Here is a 16416-nt window from a genome sequence, read left to right as displayed (position 1 = left end):
TTGAAATCAGAGAATGTGTTGTGGTTCTTCAATATTTTGTTGAGCCTTCTAGATCCTTTGCCTTTCCATATAAATTTTAGACACTATCCTGATATCAGATTTTGATAGTGATTGGGTTGAATAAACAGATCAATTTGGGAAGAAGTTTCATGATAAGACTATTGAGTCTTTCAGTGCAGGAACATGGAATATTTCTCCATTAATTTAGATATTTGATTTCTTCCATCAGTGTTTTAGATTTCTGCATATAATTTTGTACATGCTGTTACATTTACACCTAAGTACTTCATTTTTGGTGCTATTGTAAATATTTTTTAATTTCAAATTTCCATTATTCATTGCTGGTATACAGGAAAGCAGTTGAGTTTTGTACTGATGTGTATGTAGTGATCTTGCTGTATTTGCTTATTAGTTCCAGGAGTGTTTTTCTGCAGATTCAGTGGAGATTTCTGTACAGTCATGTCATCATCAAAGAGTTTTATTTCTTCCTTTCCAGTCTTTTCTTGTTTTATTGCACTAGCTAGCACTTTCAGTGTGTTGCTGAACAGAAGTGGTAAGAGAATCTCTGCCTTTTTCCCAGTCTTAGTGGGGAAGTATCCAGTCTCCTATCATGAGCTACCATGTTAGGTGTAGGTTTTGTGTAGATATCCTTTACCAAGTTGAGGAAGTTCCCCTCTATTCCAGAGTATTGAGAGTTTTTATCATGAATGGATGTTGGATTGTGTCAAATGCTTTTCAGCATCTTCTTTTTCTTCTTTTGCCCACTTATGTGTTGGCTTACACAGGTAGATTTTTCAAATGTTATACTAGCTTTAGATACCTGGAATAAATCCCACTTGTTCCTAGTGTATAATTCTTTTTATACATTGTTAGATTCTATTTACTGATGTTTTGTTGAAGTTTTTGCATCTATGTTCATGGAAGATGCTGATCTGTTTTTTTTTCTTTCCTTGTAATATTATCTGCTTTACATGTTAAGGTAATTCTGTTTTCAGAGAATAAATTAAGAAGTATTCCCTCTGCTTGTATCTTTTTGGAAGAGATTACAGAGAATAGGTATTGTTTCTTCCTTAAATACTTGGTGGAATCATCAGTGAAAACATCTGGGTCTGGTAATTATTTTTAGGTTTTAAAATATTATTTCTATTTTAATAAGCATAGAGTTATTCAGGTTATCTATTTCTCTTTATATGAATTTTAGTAGTTTGTATCTTTCAAGGAACTGGTTCATTTTTTCTACATTATCAGATTTGTACAAATAGAGATTTTTGTAGTATTTCCTTATTATCATTAGTGTTGTTCCCTTTTTCATTTCTGGTATTGGTAATTTCTGTCTTCCCTCATTTTTTTCTTGGTTGGCTTGATTAGAAGTTTATCAACTTTGTTGATTTTTTCAAAGAACCATATTTTTAAAAGCAATGTTCTCTGTTGGTTTCCTTTTTTCAATTTCATTGATTTCTACTCTAATTTGCGTTACTTCTTGCTTTTTCCTGCTACCTAAAGCTTAAATTGCTATTCTTTCTCTAATTTTCCTAGGTTGTTCATTTCAGATCTTTCTTAATTTCTAATATAAGCATTTAATGCTATAAACTTCCTTCTATACACTACTTTTGCTGCATCTCTCTAATGTTCATGTTGTGTTTTCATTTATATTTGGTTCAAAATATTTAAAAAATTTTGGGGGGACTTCATTTTTGACTCATAGGTTCTTCAGAAGTATGTTATTTAATTTCCAAATATTTGTGGATTTCCACCTATCTCTCTATAATTTATTTCCACTGTGGTTTGAGAACGTGCTTTGTATGTTCTTTCAAATTTGCTAAGATGTGTTTTAATGGCCTGGAATTTGGTATATTTTGGATAATATTGCATGTAATCTTGAGAAAAATGTATATTCTGCTATTGAATGAAGTATTCCATACATGTCAATGAGATCAAGTTGATTGATAATGCTGTTTAAGTCATCTGTATCCTTAGTGATTTGCTGCCTGCTTGATCTATCAAATAGTGAAAGGGGTGTTGAAATCGCCATTAAGAATGGATTTGTCTATTTCCCCATTTAGTTCTATCAGTTTTTGCCTCGTGTATTTTCATGCTCTTTTGTTAGGTGCATACACAATTAGGATTACTGTGTCTTCTTAGAGAATTGACTCTTTATCATCATGTAATGCTTCTATTTATCTCTGAATCTTTTCCTTGTCCTGAAGTCCTTTTTGTCTGAAATCAATATTGCTTTCTTTTTGTTAGTATTAGTATGATGTAGCTTTTTCTATTCCTTTACTCTTAAACTATTAAAATATTTGTATTTTAAGTAGGCTTAACCTAAATGGGAAAAGAATTTGAAAAAGAATAGATACATGTATATCTATAACTGAATCACTTTGCTCTACACCAGAAACTAACACAACATTTTTAATCAACTATACTCCAGTATAAAATAAAAATTAAAAAATAATAAAGTAGGCTTTTACAGACAACATGGAGTGGGTCATTTTTACTTTTAAAACCACTCTAACAGGGATGAAGTAAGAGAGTAGCATTGACATATATACACTACCAAATGCAAAATAGATAGACAGTGGAAAGGAGCTGCATAGCACAGGGAGATCAGCTTGGTGCTTTGTGACCACTTAGAGGGGTGGGATAGGGAGGGTGGGAGGGAGACGCAAGAGGGAAGGGATATGGGGATATATGTATGCATATAGCTGATTCACTTTGTTATACAGCAGAAACTAACACAACATTGTAAAGCAATTATACTCCAATAAAGATGTAAAAAAAAAACCACAAAAAACACTAACAACCTCTGTTTTTCAATTGGTTTATTTAGACTTAACATTTTATGTGAATTTTAATTGGATTAATACCTACCATATTTGAAATTCTTTTTTATTCATTGCATTTATTTCCCCCCTTTCTCTCTGACTTCTCTAGTTTTAATTGATCAATTTATATCATTTTATCTCCTATTTTAGCATATTGATTATATTAAAAATTCACTGATTGCCCTAAAATTTACAATTTACATTTTTATCTACTTTAAGTCCAATTTCCAATAATACTATGCTCAAAGCAAGTATACTTCAATAAAATTTAATTTAAAAAAAAGCAACTATACTCCAATAAAAATTAATTAAAAAAATAAACAAAGAAAAACAAAAACAAATAATACTTTACTCTTACCAAGTAGTTTAGGTACTTATAAAAAATTATTCTCAATTTCTCCCTGCTTCCCCTGTGACATTGCTGTCACTCATTTCACTCATTTATAATCACCTAATACATTGTTATTATTATTGTTCTTAAAAGTATCTTTTAGATCAAATAAGAATTAGAAAAAAAAGATTTTATTTTACCTTTATATGTTCCTTCTTCAATGCTTTCCTTTCTTTATGTAGATCCAAGTTTCTGACCTTTATCATTTTCCTTCTCTCTGAAGAAATTCTCTTAATATTTCCTGCAGAGTAGGTTGGCTGGTGGTGAATTCCAGTTTTTTGGTTTTTTGTAAATTTCTAATTCACTTTCAGAGGATAATTTTGATAGATACAGAATTTTAGGTTTTTGGGGGTTTTTTTGGTTTTTTTCAACACTAACTCACTCTCTTCTTGATTTCCTGTTCTCTGATGAGAGGTCCACTATAGTTCTTATCCTTGTTCCTCTTAAGTAAATGTTTTTTCCCCCTTTTCTTTTTATGATTTTTCTTCTTCTTTTTTAATTTCCTGTGGTTTGAATATGACATACCTAAATGTAATTATCAGAACTGAAGGAAGGAATATAGAGTCTCTCATTTGAAGAGTAGGTCATTTGTAGAATAAATACTTGAGGAGAGATGGATTTATGGAAACTACATTGTACAATTCTTGCAGGTGTCACTCATGTGAAATGCTATGGGATTGACGTGTCCTGGACTTGTGGCAAATCTGGGGAGATATGACTCATTTTTCCCAGAAATAGGACTGAGGAAGAAAAACAAAGAGAGTGGAGAGATCATGAGCTGTCTAGTAGGATAGGCTCCCATTTCATCTCAGCCTGATTCTTATATCTGTGTATCCTTGGGAGAGTTATTTCACCTCTGAAAACTGTGTCTCATTGTCTGGAAAATAATACTCAATACCCATGTTTATTTTGAAGATCATAATACTATATAGACATACTGGAAATAAAGCAGCTGACATATAGTATTGATTAAAAAATGTAGGTTTCTCTTCCCCCCGCCTCTTCATTCAATTCTTCCTCTTTCTCTCCTTCTTCCTCTTCATCTCTTCCCTCTCCTCCTCCTCCTCTTCTCCTCCTCTTTTCTTTTGCTTCTCCTTCTCCTCCTCCTTCCCCTTCCCCCTTTTTTCTCTTCCTGCTCCTTCTTTTCCTTGTCCTCCTGTTCTTTCTTCTCCTGTAACCTAAAGCACTGAATCTTCTTATCCGGGATTTAACTAGAGAGATATTGTGTAGAATAGAAAGAGATCTCATGTGGCCAGACTACGCAGTTACTATATAGGGGATAGGTAGAGTAAAAGCAAATGAAAGAACTTAGCCAGATATTTACAACTTGTGCCTGGGTTGGAGGGCAGGAGTGTAGCTGTCTCAAGGCAGCGAGTGGATTGGAACAGGCTTGGCAAATAAGCTGACAATGCATAAATAGATTTTTGAAGTTTGTCAGCATGTCTGAGATTACACCCTTTAGATCTTACTGACTTATTGTTATTCACTCTGGGAGTTCCAGCTTGCTTCCAAAGAGAAAGGACACAGATTTGAGCCAAAGTGCTGGAAATGGGATCAGGGCAGCGTCCTTCTATGTCCCAGACAGGTGGTGTTGGCATTATAGTAAAAAATGATACAACTGTAAGGAGCAGGTGAATCTCAGGGTGGCAGAGTCAGAGCTACTTAGTAACCTAAAGATTATTCTGTTTCTGGTAGTTTTAGGAGACTGTGTTTGGTTTTATAATGAGGAATCCCCGACAGGAAGCAGGAACATTACCTCAACTCCATGTCTAAATTCTGGATCTGCAAATGGCACTTGTATCCTTCTGAAATCACAGATATGGAAAAAATTTGAGAGCTTCCTCTAAGGTTGAGACTTGAAAACAAACATCTTTAGAGAACGAAGGGCATGTTTTCTTTGTCTCTAACTTATTTGCTCAATTCTTAATATGCTTTAATGACATCATTTCATAGAACATTCTTGTCTCACACTTGCTCTCAGCCTTACCTGTATATTAGCATATCCTGAGAGGCTTTTAAAAAATATCAGTGCTTAAGCTGATTTAATTTTTCTGAGGCATTGGTAATTTTTTAAAATTAATTTTTATTGGAGTATAGTTGCTTTACAATATTATGTTAGTTTCTTGCTGTACAGCAAAGTGAATCAGTCATATGTACACATATATCCCCTTGTTTTTAGATTTCCTTCCCATTTAGGTCACCACAGAGCATTGAGTAGAGTTCCCTGTGCTATACAGTAGGTTCTCACTAGTTATCTATTTTATTCATATTAGTGTATATATGTCAATCCCAATCTCCCAATTCATCCCACTCTCCCTTTCCCCCTTGGTAACCGTGAGACAATGGTAATTTTTTAAAGCTCCCAGTTAAATCAATATATACCTAGGGTTGTAAACTACTGCCTTACACACTTAGAAACGTGTTCCCATGTTTCTACCGGAATTTTAACCCATTGTCTCTTGGTTTGCCCTTTGTGTCAATGAAGGACATCTGGCCACTGGCATCCTAGAACAGTTCTCCAAATGTTTGAAAGTAAATCCACCCCTCAGGCACGTCCCTGAGCTAAATCAACCTAGTGCCTTCACCTCACGTCTTAGAAGCCTTTCTATCCTTTTCGTTATTTTTGTAAGTCTCATGAGGAATTCTTGTAACTTTAAATCTCTTGGAAGGCAAAAGACAAAAGTTTAGGGAAAAAATAGGCTTTACTGTAATTATAGTGGTAAAATTTATTACCAATTCACACCATTATTCCCTGGTCAAAACATTCTTAGAGTGTATCAATAGTTTCTATTTTTGAAGTAGTTATTGTCTATTGGTGTCTGATATAATTCAGTTTTTCCCAAAACTTATGTTAGAGATTTTCCTAGTATTTTGAAGCCTTCTGTTGAGAGGAGACGACTTATACATTTCATTAAATTTGGGGGGATAAGAGAAGGCACTGTTGAGCAATAAGTCTCAAGGAAAGATTCTATGGAAAGCCCATTTCTATCTTATTATAGCAACGTTTAGGTGTACTGGATTCCTGCTTTAAATTCTGCCTGAAGCTTGTCAAATGGAAGTAAAAGGTAGGCGGGAAAAGTATCTTAAATTTCAGCTATTGAGCAAAGAGTAAAATTTCCCCCAAAGCAATGAACCATTTAATTTCTACCAATGTAATCTGAGGGAAAAAATATCAATAGAAGAAAGTTAGAAACCAGAATATACACTCAGCCTTCAGAGACTCCAAAAATTCTGGTTCAGGGAAATCAGAAAAGAAATCTTCTCAATACAGCCTTGATTGAATTTTTGGCCTTTATTTACAAATTAAACTTAATTTGACAGAAGATTGGCAAGGACACATAGCTCTTTGGGAATTCAAAATCTGCTCCCAAATCAGCATAGCACTGTGTAAACTGGACAATCCCTGTACTATGAAGGGGTAAAGAGACTTATCCTAAAATAAAGAGTGGATGATATTTTAAGACGCCACATAAATGACAGTTAAAACTTACTATATGTTAGGTTTTAGGCAAGAGATCAAATAAGAATTCCTACCTGTGAGCATGCCCACTATACACTTAGAAATAAATTTTGTTTATTTTTTAGATCAGCCCTAAAATCGAACTTTCAGAGACTGGGTGGTGAGACAAAGTGGATCGAAGAATCACAGTAATATTTTTCACAGTTAATTTTAAAATAACTAATTACAAAGAAACGTTATTGAGCACATAATAAAAAAAAGTTTTAAATTAGTCCATATCTATTTCTGTCGAGGAAATTTTAGTTGGGCCCTTTGAGGCAGATTGAACTGGAAGAGGATTTTATTTAATGTGGGGTCTGGGTTGCATGGGGGAAAGCATACAAACTGATTTTTATGACCTAAAATTAAGTTGTAAAAGTTACTGAGATCAGTATTGACTGAACAGATAGTATTTTGAGGGTCATCTAAGATTAATTACCATGTCAGTAACCTGCCATTTGAATTAAAAAAAAAAAGAATTGTTGATCTTAATATTGGTGATTAAAAAGTCAAAAAACTATCATCTACCAAGAATGCTCTCCATTGTGTGATGTCAAACTGGTGCTGATATCAGACCTACTCTTTTAGATACCCTGGGATGGAAAGTTTCAGTAGACACTCTGAGGAAGTTATTCTTGGTCCTTTTTCCTGAGAACAGTCTCCCATCCATAATGGTTGGTCCATAGGGACCATAGTTCTCTCACATCACCCTGGTTCTCTGGCAACATCAGATTGGCCCTGACTCACTTTGGTTAGTCATATTACCTCAGGAATGTGAACCGAGGGACAGAGCCTGGGCCTTGGATGCTGAGTCCCCTTAATGGCAGTCCTCTAGGGAAAGACCCACAAACTCTTGATGCTACAAGCCCTAGATCCAGTTTCATCCTTTCTTAAGAGTTGCTTCTTCAATATTTAAAAATTTTTTCTTACCATAAATTTCCTTTTAATAGTGGAGATTTCTCATGCTGTATCTATTATTTAAAAAAGAAATTCTTTACTAAGTAAGCAATCATGACATTAGAGCTTAGGAAAGGCTTCAAGGAGTCAGCTAGTTCAGCTCCTTCATTGCATATGAAGAAACTGACTAAGTTTTTGAGTTAATTCTAACATCTACAAGAAGTAGAGATGAGGGATGAGAGCTTGGTTCTTACTTTTGCTGAGTGTTCCATTCTAGTTCCTGTGGTTTACCCAGGTTACAACAAAGACTTATGGAACACAGCACAGCCTCTTGGTCCACATATTATGTTTCCTTCTCCTCATGCTAAATTTCTCACTTTTCATATTTCTTAATTTTTTTTTATTACTTTCACTTTATGACTGAAGCAAAAGAACCAAGGATTTTCACAAACACTCTACCTAGAAAAAACCCAAAATTAAGTCTCATAGATTATTATTTGTAAATAAAATGTATTTGGATAGGGAGAATTCAAAATTATAAACTAATCAATTAATTCAAAATTATTTATTACATCTTTAGCATGTGCCAGGCACTATTCTAGTGTCTAGGGGATACAGTGGTGAATATAGATAAATCTCTGTCCTCTTGGAGTTTCTATTCTAGTAGAGGAAAAGACAATTACGAAATGTATATAAAATATACAGTCTACTACATTGGAGTGAATACCAGGAAGTAAAATACAGCAGGAAGGGAGATAAGCACATGTGGTGTGGTATGGTAATTTTAGAGAGGGTGGCCTCACTTAGAAGATGACTTTTCAATAAATCCTCAAAGAAATAAAGTAATGAGCTATGCAAATACCTGCAGACAAGCAAACCAGAAAGAGAGAACAGCATATGCAAAGGCCCTGAGGCAACACCATATCTGATTTTTGCCAGAGACATGGCTGGTGCAGAGTGAATAAAGGGGAAAATCCATAGGAGATGAGGTTAGAAAGGTAAAGGAGTGTAGGAGACACAGGGTCACATAACGCCTTATATGCCAGTGACTTTGTTTTTTGCCCTGATGCAAAACCATTGTGGGGACTGAGGAGAGATGTATTTTTACCTGCCTCCCTGTGGCTGATGAAGTCAGAAGCAGGGAGACAAGCTAGGGAACTTGCAATATTCTGGAAGAAAGATAATGATGGCAGCAGAGTGGCGAGAAGTAGGAAGATTCTGGGTGTGTTTGAAAGATGGAGCTGACAGGATTTATTGGTGAATTAGATGCAGAGTATGTGAGACAAAGAGGAGTTAAGGAGACCTCCAGTGTTTCCACCCAAACAACTCAAAAATAGAATGGCCATTTACCAACAAATCCCCAAAGATTGAAACAGATTCCATAGGCAATTTAAAATGTAAAAATAAGACTGTGATGTAGGGTGCCAGGGATTAAGGATATTCCAAGAAGGAGTTTCTTTAATGTCTATCATGTGCTCAGACATCATTGAGTGTGTACTGGAAACCTGTGTCTGAATGTGAGTATGTTTTTACCCCAAATTCTCAGAGACATTATAACCATCTACAATTACTCATCAGGACATCCTTAACCATCTTTCCAGACAAGGTGAATTGCATGCTTGTGACTCAGACACAGTGACACTGCCCATTTTTTTCCTGATTTTCCTATCCAAAGGCTTGGTTTATGAGTGAAACTGATTGTTCAAATGTTAAATTTCTTGTGGCCAGGACTGAATTGGAATTTTTAAATGAAGTCCTAAGCACAGTCTTGTTACAAGTGCTTCTTGGGTGATTAATCATTGTATTTAGGACGAAAGTTTATTCTTTATTGTTATTTTGCCAAATATAGCAGAAAAGCATTTGACTAACAGATAACAGAAAACATAAGGAGTCAGGGAAATTGATTTAAATTCAACATGTTCTCATTTTTGTGCCAACTTCAAGTATATCTGTGAAAGTGAAAATTTTCTTCCCAAATTAAACTGATTTCAGATGAGAGATTTGTTTTCCCCTACCCCAATAATGGCCCATCTGCTCAATGGCCTTGGCTTTCTGTAAGCCCAAAAGAGCACAGTACCACCCATTAAGAGAGAAGGAAGAAGTATTTCTCTCTTGTTTAGAAACATTGCCCACTTCCAATAAATGTGAGCCATTCTTTCTTTCTGTTTCCAATAACTCTTAAAACCAATTGGTCAGTTTTTGCAGAATGAAGCCATCTTCATGGCTGTACATTCATTTTTGGTGTTGGAACACGAGTAGGACCCAACTTTTCCAATTTTCTAACAAAAAACCAAATTTGTTCCTTTCACTGAAAAAATAAGGAAGACTTTTCTTTTTGTATTGTTGTTTGGAAAGAGCAACACTTTCCCATCTGAGTTTCTTTTAACTAGATTCAAGAATCATCATATTCATTAATTATTTACTCAATCCTTCCCTCCTTCCTTCCGTAAGCACTTATTAAACATCTACTAAGTGCCAGGCATTTGCTGGATACTGACAATAAAAAATGAATAAATCAAGGTCCACCTTTAAGCAATTTACAGTAAAAAACCATAAGCAACTAAATACAAAATAAGTGACACCAGTATTTCTCAGCAGGGATAATCTCCCTCTGAACTTGCTGCTTCCACTCCGGTCCCCCTCCAGTCTCTTCTCTACATAGCGACCAGAGTAATCTTTTAGATGGTGTAATTCTCATGTCCAAAAACTTCCTATGGCCTCTCATCACACTTAAATTCTGAAGTCCTTGGTAAGGTCACAGTATGACTTGGCTCAACCATCTCTCTGAATGCCTCCCCCACCATCATGGTGCTCAGGACACATTGACCTACTTACTCTTCTTAGAGCTCCCAAACATGTTCCTGCCTCAGGGCCTTTGCATGTGTTTCTGCATGCAAAGTATCCCTTCAAGTATCTGCTCAAATGCCATCTCCTCAGCATCCTTCCTTGATTATCCCATTCCTTTGTATATAATGAGGAAATCAGGGAAGGACTCTAATGATGTTACACCACTTTATTTTAAATACCATTTATCACCACTTGACAACATATTTATTTCTTTATGGCATAAACCATGTTCCAGATTTTAAGTGTCATGCAGGAAGGAATTTTCTTTCTGTTTTGTTTATATTTACATTCCCATACTTTATAGATAGACCTGGCATAGAGGAAGTACTCAACTAATACTAGTTAAGTGGTGTCACAAGTTATGGAAGCACAGATGGGTAAGTGGATTGAGTGGCAAGCTAGGGAATTCAGGGGATAATTCACTGAAGTAGCATGTGAATAGGGTGTAAAAGATGAGCAGAGATTTGATTGATGGGGAAGGAAAGAAAGGGAATGTCATGAACAATATATGCATACAAAGCAGGTACCCAATAATGTGATGAATTAAATTAACTCAGAGCATAGCGTGCTTGAGGGAAATTGTGTATCCAGAAGATACAGATATGGCATTCATTACTGTTAGAGAAGTGACTTAGAACAGTGGAGTTTCTTTGAGGTTAAGCATCAGGGAAAACCAAGAGAGATTCTAACTCCGGATAATGCCTTGCTTTAAAACAATCTGTCCTTTCCCCCAACCTTCTCATTGATGACAAGTATCTCCATGAAGAATTTGCATTCATCTCTAATGAGTTTATGGTAATTAGTGATTTTAAGGAATAAGCCTTCTGCCATTTTATTATTAAAATTATCCGTAAGCAGACAGGTGTACTCTCTGTTCCTACAGACTTGAAATTACATCCTCTTTATCTTTCCTTCCCTCCTAGCTCCAAGCACAGTGCCTGACACATGGTTAGGAGCTCAGTAGATAATGACTAGAGCAGAAGTTTAAAATTTTTTACTTCAAATATAAATATTTTAAATGAATCAGGAGCACTATTTTGAGCATCTCTACGGCATTTTTGTAAAAGGAATAACCATCTTCATTTATCTGTCTGAATTATCAATTGCCCTGAGTATTTAAAATGGGGCTGTTTCTGACTGGTCAGAATGTCTGTTCATCATGTTTGCAATGGCTTTGTGCCATTGCCATCCTTTAGTGACGAGGAGAGGGGCCATCTCCTCTGATAGGGACATTCTGTTCTCAAGAGCTTTAGGAGTCCTCAGCACCACTACTTTGGTACAAGTCACCCCACCTTTTTCTAACAACTTAGATTTACAAGTTTGTGTTGTAAACATTGGTTCTGCCACCCACCTGTATATGGCGTTCCCCAGGGATGGGAATAGTTATTCATTCTTAACTCTGTGTCAAGCATCTAATGTAATGTCTTTCATTTATTCAATTAACACATATTTCTGAGGTCTGTATAAGTTAGGCACAGTTTACTGTGTTTTATATGGGGCATAAGACAATGAACAAAAAAACAAAACCCCTTACCTCCAGTGTCTTATATTCTAATGGGAATAGATAGGAAATAAAAAATAAATAAATAACATATGTGGTGTGTGAGAAGTCGATAAATGTTAAGAACACTAAAGCAGGGAAGAAAGTTGGTGATGTGGTCAGGAGGAAGCTTGCAAGTTAACATAGGATGGTCTGAGCGACCTCAGAGAGAAGACAGCATTTGTGAACAGACCTCAAGAATGTGAGGTTGTATGTTTATCTTTAGCCATTTTCAGTTGCCTGGGTACAGATGGATATTTAGGAAGAGAAATCTCCAGATATGGAAAGCAACAAGTAGAGAAGACTTGAGGTGAGGGTGTGTCTGGAATGTTCTTGAACAATAAGGAGGGCTGCAGCAGAAGAAGTGAGGAGGAGAAGGAAAGGAAGTAGGTCAGAGAGACAATGGGTGTTCAGAGAGTAGAGCATCTTGTGGGTGACGCAAGGACTCTGGCTCTTATTAGAGTCTGTCTGGGTCACCGGAGGCTTTTGAGCAGAGGAGTGACATTACTTGACTTACAGATTACTCTGACTTCTGCGTTGAGGATCAAGTGTAGGTGGGTGAGGCAGGACTGAGCATAGTAAGTGCTCATGGGATGCTGATCAAGCCAGATCTCCACCAGAGATGGGAGGCGGCTTGCACGTGAGCAGGCTTTGTTATGGGCTCCTGAGTTCCAGAACTCTCTTAACTGTAGTCTCTGGACACTGAGCTGCCTGCCCTTTCAAATCGCCAGAACCTCTAACCTATCCTGAGCTTTCTCTCCTGAAAGCTGAATTCTGGCAAGTTTTACCTCATACGTCTAAGACACCTTTTATTTTTTTTTTTGACGGGAAAGTAGGATTTATTGGCGGGCATGAGTAAGGAGGGGACAGCGCCAAGGCTCTCACGAGTGCAGGGCCCGCCATGTGTCCAGAGGGCCACGATTAGGGATGTATTCGACCCCACGGCCATCCTGGATGAGCCGCTTTTCTCCCACCGTGTTTTCAAACTCGTCTTCATTAAACTTAGTAAATCCCCACTTCTTGGAGATGTGGATCTTCTGGCGGCCAGGGAACTTGAACTTGGCCCTGCGGAGGGCCTCAATCACATGCTCCTTGTTCTGCAGCTTGATGCGGATGGACATTATGACTTGGCCAATGTGGACCCTGGCCACTGTGCCCTGGGCTTTCCAAAGGCACCACACATACCTGTCTGGAGCCTAGATTAGGGACAGCATGTCAGTCCTGAATGTCCACTGGAAAGGGCTGTCTCCAAGGTCCCTTAGGGCAACCCATACAGGCAACAGGCTGGTACACTATACCCAGGAGGCTGCCGTTTGCAGACATTGCACACCGGGCCCTCATGGGGAAAAGAGCGCAGTCAACTTAATTGGCTGCAAACATCTAAGACATTTTCTACTTTACATTTGTTTCCTTTGAGTGTGGGCAAGGCACATTGGATTAGCAAATTAAAATGTACTAATGGTACATTCTCTCTCCTAAGAAAAACAGATGGTTGTGTTATTAAAAAAAAAAGAATGATTGTAGAAAAATATCCAATTGTGAATGAAGAAGTGTCTGAAGATAACCTAATGCCAAGGTTGGGCCTTATCTAAAATTGTGAAACTGTCGACATTTACCTGGAGCTCCTGCTGCCTCTCTTTTCTTGCTCATCCCTTCTGCAGCTAGTCTTCTGGCTGCTCAGGGCTCGCACGCCTGGATATCTCCACCTTCCTCTCTCTTACGTAAATCCACACATTACAGCCCCCTCTTTACATCTTGTGCTCTGCTAGGTGCCTAAGAGTTAAGATCACTTTCTCATGAGATACAGCTAAAGAAAAATGACTACATTACCACTCTCAAACAATGTCATTCCTTAACCTAGTTAAAATGACTAGTATATATTTGAGCAGGTTGGGCTCAGGTAGTTTTGATTTAGAAAACTTGTTGACACCTTTCAAATCACCTAGAAAGGAGACACCCGCTTGGACCAAATGAATGACCATTAGCATCCTCGGGAATACTGTGCAACGTAGGATATTATTTTAAAACGTAGGGTTTGTTATTATTCAGGTGTGAGGAGGCCAACAGATCAGCGGATGATTGTTCTTGAAAAGACAGATCATTAAAGTCACAGATGCCAAGAGGAGAGGGGTGTGCCGTCCCGTCCCATGAGGGGCCACGTGTGGAAGCCGCGGGGTTAGGTAGGAGGCTGAGGGAGCAGGGAACACAAGGACGAAAGCCTTTCCTGTGGTTTCCATAGGACAGTATGGGCAAGTGCAAGCATGTTCAGGATTGGTTAATTTGGATCATTTCAGCAGGCTCTGGGGTCTAGGGACTGTCCCTTAGTTGCCTGGCACCTGGCCCTGGAGTGATTAGGGCAGGTGGAGAGTACCCAGAATGTAAGAGGTCTGTGAAAGCCCCTACAGGAGCGTTGGGGTATGGGCTTTGGATTGGATGGTTTGCATATGAATGCTGTGCTCTCAGCCCAGTAGTTCCCTACCTTTAGGAATTGGCTAGCCCTGGCAGGGACAGTCTCTCCAGGATCAGCAAGGGTACAGATGTCAAAGATTCAGAGACATGGTAAATATAGACATTGATGCGTATGTCCTGACTTCAGAAGATTTCATGTCTCCTGGGCATAATGACACACATCCGAGAACTCTCAAGAGAAGAAAACATAAAGCGGATCTTCCCTGAGTGTGAACCATGATAAGCAAAGCAAATGTACTGATGAGCTTTTATTTATTTATTTTTGGCTGTACCTCACGGCTTGTGGGATCTCAGTTCCCCAACCAGGGGTCGAACCCGGGTCCCTTGCAGTGATAGCGTGGAGGTTTTAAATTTCCTCTAAATTTCACTACAAGAGAGATTTTTCAGAGGTTTCAGATTATAATTATACTATTTTGGAACCTGCCAGGCTGTAAACCTCTCTACTTGGAATAAAATCCTTAAAAGGATCTTTGACCTACTCATGATGGTAGACAAATAGTCTTGTCCACAGTAGAAGTCTAAGTAGTTTCTAACTCATACTTGCACCTAAAAGTTATGTGTCCTCTAAAAATCTCTTCATATAGAAAAAATCGTTGCAGATAATACTTCAATTACACTAAAGTGTTCTGTAAAAATGTGGCTAAAGACCACACTGCAACTGCATTTTAACTCCTCCCTCTTGATGTTTGCTGAGAAGCTTGTTATTTCTTTATTTCTCTGAACAATATCCAGGCAGCTTCAAGAGAAAATCCATTAAAAGGCCCCTAAATTGGCATTTGTATAGCAGTTTTCTCCATTCTTTAACACGGTATGGAGGAAAACATTATGACAGCTGCCATGCACCCCTAGAGAAACACTGTGTTGGAAAGTAAGAGAGGTCTGTGGAAGATTTGGATTCACTTGAAAAAATCAGCTGCGGGACCTGCCAAATTGCTGCTAGCTATCGCAGACACGATGCTCATTAAGAAGCCCCACTGGCTCACGATTTATTGATTAGAGACCAAATATCCTGGAAGACTCGTAAATTACTCTTTAAATGGGCTTTTAAACATCCCTCCTACATCCCACCAATGGATTATGCTTCAGATACATTTGCAACTGACTTAATCTATGTGAAAATTTATCCGTTCTTCCTATCTCATTACTTAGATTGTTATATAAAAAGATTATGTAGCTGGAATATATTTAAACAACAGAGTTCTTGTTAACAAGATATTATCAGTCCTATTAAATTCTAAAAACGATTTTTCAGAGAGATGTTATTTCAAATCTAGGTTTGAATATTTGAGTGATTGGCTAAAATGCTTTCTGGATGTAGGGGTTAGGGCATTCACATGGATCAAGCTATGGCTATTTTTATTCTAAAATAGGCTTTCTTTAATTTGGAGGAGAAAAAAAAAAATCAAAGTATCAGAATTTTCTCTACCTCCCCAGATATGAAGGATATTTAATGGTTTCTGCAAAAGCTTGAATCCAAAAAATTGTCAGCATTCTGTGCATGAGCTATGAGAATTAAAGAAGCCAACCCCTGGTTTCCAAATAGTTTAGAAAATTGAAACTAAAATGATTCCATGCTAGCAGTAAGCTGGACATAAGTAGAAAAATAAAACAAAATAAAGAACAGATGGGCAAACAACATCATGTAAACAACAAACAACGGTAATTTTTAAAACTATGAAGTTAAAAAATAGCTGGATATGGGCTTCCCTGGTGGCACAGTGGTTAGGAGTCCGCCTGCCAATGCAGGGGACACAGGTTCGATCCCTGGTCCGGGAAGATCCCATATGCCGTGGAGCAACTAAGCCCATGTGCCACAACTACTGAGCCTGCACTCTAGAGCACGCATGCCACAACTACTGAAGCCCGCGTGCCTAGAGCTCGTGCTCCACAGCAAGAGAAGCCACCGCAATGAGAAGCCCGTGCACCGCAACGAAGAGTAGCCCCCACT

The 16416-nt window shown here is 37.6% G+C and overlaps 1 protein-coding gene across 2 annotated transcripts in view; it reads left to right on the top strand.

The window, feature by feature from the left end:
• Positions 1-16416, top strand: part of LOC309634704 (uncharacterized protein) — a 405124-nt gene that overhangs the window by 373056 nt on the left and 15652 nt on the right. The window lies entirely within an intron of this gene.

Source organism: Balaenoptera borealis (assembly GCF_965194805.1).
Source record: "Balaenoptera borealis genome assembly, chromosome: 9".
Lineage (NCBI taxonomy): Eukaryota > Metazoa > Chordata > Mammalia > Artiodactyla > Balaenopteridae > Balaenoptera > Balaenoptera borealis.
Note: the sequence above shows the minus strand (reverse complement) of the source record. Positions and strands in the feature narration are given on the sequence as shown.